General features: G+C 37.8%; 1 protein-coding gene across 1 annotated transcript in view; it reads right to left on the reverse strand.

The window, feature by feature from the left end:
• LOC119410734 (rho GTPase-activating protein 42) overlaps positions 1-4,328 on the reverse strand; it is a 130,092-nt gene that overhangs the window by 42,267 nt on the left and 83,497 nt on the right. The window lies entirely within an intron of this gene.

Below are 4,328 nucleotides of genomic sequence, written 5' to 3' on the forward strand. Positions count from 1 at the left end.
TATACATATATATATATATATATATATATATATATATATATATACAATTTTTTTTTTTTTTTACACAAGAGCTCCTTGTGTCTGTCTGCAACCTGAGTTCAACTCCTGCTGAACATGATATGTTCATACAGCAGAGGAGCTTTCATCTTAAAATCCTTCCTGGTTTGATGTCATTTGTGAATCAACCAAGGCAGAATGGGGAAATGGAATTCACTGATATGCCTGTGACCTTGCAAAAGAGGTAGTCACATAGCTGAAATGGTAGATGTGTGTATGCACAAGTCAGCACTGTGTGATGTGACACTGTGTGTATAATATAAAACAAACTTTTCTACACCAAACCAAACATTTGTTATTTTTAAAGCGCAGACCAAAAACCAACAATAGCAGAAAAAACATTAACTTTGAAATTTACTGAATGAAAAAAGGGTCGTCCAATGGACTGGAACTAACAGAAAAGTGCAAATAAACATTAAAAATGGGACAAACTTTCATTTTCCATTTCAGTTCTTTAAGTTCTGTTTCTTGCCTGTGAATTTTTCACATCCTAGATCAGAGACTATAAAAAACAAAGTGTTGATTGAGGCCCACTTTCCACTTTGGCAACCAAAGTATGGGATTCCATTGAAAATATGCAATTTTTTAAGTTTTTTCTGTACATGTGTTTATCATAGACAACAATGTTTGAAGGGCTTTCTTCTAAAATATTAGGTTCAGGCTTTTCTGAATCGCTTATGTCAATCTGATGGTATGCCCAAGTGTTGTGCTTGTGCCTAAGAAGTTAATAAACTTGTACGTAACCTCAGTGGGATTACTCCCAGTATGCCCAAATAAGGGAAAAAACCTCCCAGTTGTTCATCTGATGTCCTTAGACATCATGAAGTGCAATAACTGGAAGGGTCAGACAGCCTGCAGAGCTCTCCAGATTCTCGGAACAGAGGAAAGTTACTCAGCCGCTCGTGATGCCTGCCTTTTATCTCACTCTAGTTGGGCTAATGTTTAGCGCAGGAAAGGCTGTAGGAGGACAGAGCCATTAGGAGGAAGTGGTCAGAGGAAATAAGACATAGTGGGAGTGAGGGGGAGGGGGTATGTGGGTTTGGAGAAACCATTTTATGAACGCAGACAGTGAGAGCAATAACACTGAACATGTTGATGTATATGTAAGAAATAAATGGCAGCAAAATGTGCAATTTCATTATGGTGGAAACATGAGCTGGTTGGGCCATGAGGTACCAGCAGTTCTTTAGTCTGACTAGAAAAGAAGAATGATGATATTCACACCTCGGCATGGAAAAGAGAAATACTTTCAATATGGTGCAGGTTTGCCTTTGAAGAGGCCAATCAAGTACAGCACGATGAATTTTTCTGCAGACCATTGGCTGTCAAGTCATGCAAAATAAATCAAAACGAGTAAGAGTCCATCACCGCGGCCGGAGCATCCTTCACTCATAAAATGGCTATGTTTAGATGTGCAAATGATTCATGGTGCAGTGTGGAGTTCGCAGCGAAGTCAAACACTCAGTGGGAGAGCTTCACAAAGGTTGGAGTCCTACCATCTTTGCTGGTGTGATCTCACCAAAGGAGTGACCACAAACAAGCTGCTATGCTTTCATATTGCATCTCTGTGTTGGCAAGAAATGAAAGCGCGGCTTCTAGCAACAAACCCACACGGTTCTTCAGAGTCAACTTCAGCCTCATCATGTCCCCTGGGAGTTCAGAATGCCTTAAAGTAACTTTGCGCAGAACCCCAACTGACATCAATCATCTTTATCCAATAGGTTTCAAAAGTCTGCATCAGATATAACAAGATGACTGTAATCTGATTACAATAATGGTAGCTACATTGGATTTGTCCTTTCCACCGAAGTATTTTTGAAGTAAGGCCAAAATAACAAGGTGATCTGAAGGCAGACATTGAACAATCTGTATCTGACTCTTGATGAGCTTGAATTAAAACACACCTTAAAATAATGGAAATAAGAGTATTTTACTGCTAAAAGATAGGATAAACACTATGGATACTGGTAATTCTGATGCATATAAACAACAGTTGACCTCAAGTGTAATTTGAGAAACTAGTGGGATCAGTCCTGATGCATGCTCAATAATCCAGGTAAAAAAAAAAAAATAATCCAACAAAGTTAAGTCAGGTCCTCTGGACAGATTTAAAAAAAATGTTGAAACATTTCATCTTTAATCCAAAAGACTTCTTCAGTCTGAGGAGCTGCAACAAACTCAGTCTTACAAATAGCACCTTCTCATAGTGGGTCAACCAGTTTGTTGTTGACAGCCAGAACTAGCTGTTCACATGATAAAGGAGGAGCATCAGCCTAATAATTGTGAGTGGTGGTGCAGAGGTTAGAAGACGGGCTTGAGATCGGAAAGTCGTAGGTTCGCCTCCCCGTACCATCAACATTAAAAAAAATGTGGGTGGAAAAGGTGGAATATCCACACCTCCCTCCACCCTCATTTGCCTCACTCTGGGCCCCTGAGCAAGGCCCTTAACTCTCACCATCTGCTCCCTAAACAGGTCTCTCTTGAAAATGAGTTCTCGTGACTCAGTGAGACTACCTGTATCAATAACGGGTAAATGAAAAAAAAAATAAAAAATTGAAGTTAGTGCCCTGATGGCCGCTTGCACAGAGGATTGAGTGATACTAGCAAGAACAGCATTGTAAGAGTGGGACAGCTGACTCCGTGTTCAACCAGCAAACTGGTTGATCCACTGAGTGTGGGAGTTCTGCTCTGCCAGCTCCTGCACCCTCAGCCAGTCTCCAATTAGCTACACCGGTGGATCATTGACTTGATGAGCATGAGGACCATAAAAGGATGCAGAAGACATTCGGCCAGCGCTGAAACATTACCTGCCAACGGTAGTCTTGTTTTAGCCTTTTACTCGTGTTTAAAACCAAATATTAATAATTCGTATTTCTCTCCATGCCTCCAGTGAGTTACCCTTGATGTTCCTCCTGTTTCCTGAATCCTCCTCTGTGAACCTCGAGCTCCTCTGTGCCTCAACCCTCCCCATGTCTGGCCACAACCTCCATCATAAGGAGAATCAGCAATAACATTATCACCCTCGACTACAAGAAATCTATCCATCTCTTTGCTCCTCAGGGTTCCAGTCCCCTGCCTGGCTTATTGCACTATTTCTCACTTGTAAATAAACACTTTGAGTCTTGGTCTCTGTTCTCACTGGTCCTTGTGTCTGGATATAGCTGCAGTCATTACAATGTGAAAGGGTTATTTATAAAACTGAGTCTGTTGCAGCTCCTCAGACTGACAAAGTCATTTGGATAATGAGAAGAATCCGTCCAGAGGACCCGACTTAGCTTCGTTAGTGGGATCAGTGTTTTTGCTGGCCGTACTTGCACAAACTTTAACTCTGAATGTTGGATCTTTTGAGCAGACATCTTAAGTATTTTGTATCAGTTCAGGAAAATATGTTTGAAGTACCAAGAGAAAATTGCTGTGCATAAATACCAAGCATCCTAACAATGATACAAAGTTGCCACTGAAACATAAAAAAACCTTATTAAGAACCATTATTTCCTCCAATTCACTGTTTGAAAAAAAACTTTTTTTAGTTGATAGACCTGTTGGAAACTAATTACTGATCATTCATGTGACATGCACTAAATAATGTGATTTAAAGACTTATTGGCTGTCTCCTTTAAAACGCACAACGCTAATCATTCATTTGTTCTTACAAATACGTCTGCAGACTCTGTCCTTCATCCTCACTCTGGAAAAAAAAAACATTTTATAAGACAGAGTAAGCATTAATATAGAACATGCTGTGTGGAGACATTTAGGGTCATGGCCTGACATAATAAGATATAAGATGTCGCTCAATAGGGAATAAGATAAAAAATAAAATAAAATCATTGTACAGTTTTTTTTTTTAACCTTTAGGTCAGTGGATGAAAAAAAAAAACTATAACACAGAGAGTTAGCTGCAAGATGTAACAGACACTACTTCTATTATTGTGGTTTTCAAAGCTAATGTGCCAATTATAATTTGTGATAAATTATCTTTAACAATAACAGACTCAAAACAAAAAAATATTTTTGTTTTTACGCAACTATACATATATATACATATATATATATATACATATATATATACATATATATACACATATATATATATATATATATATATATATACATATATATACACACATATATATATACACATATATATATATGTACACATATATATATACACATATATATATATATATATACACATATATATATATATACACATATATATATATACACACATATATATATATATACACACACATATATATATACACACA

Source organism: Nematolebias whitei, chromosome 6, assembly GCF_014905685.2.
Source record: "Nematolebias whitei isolate Nwh7 chromosome 6, NemWhi1, whole genome shotgun sequence".
Taxonomy (NCBI): domain Eukaryota; kingdom Metazoa; phylum Chordata; class Actinopteri; order Cyprinodontiformes; family Rivulidae; genus Nematolebias; species Nematolebias whitei.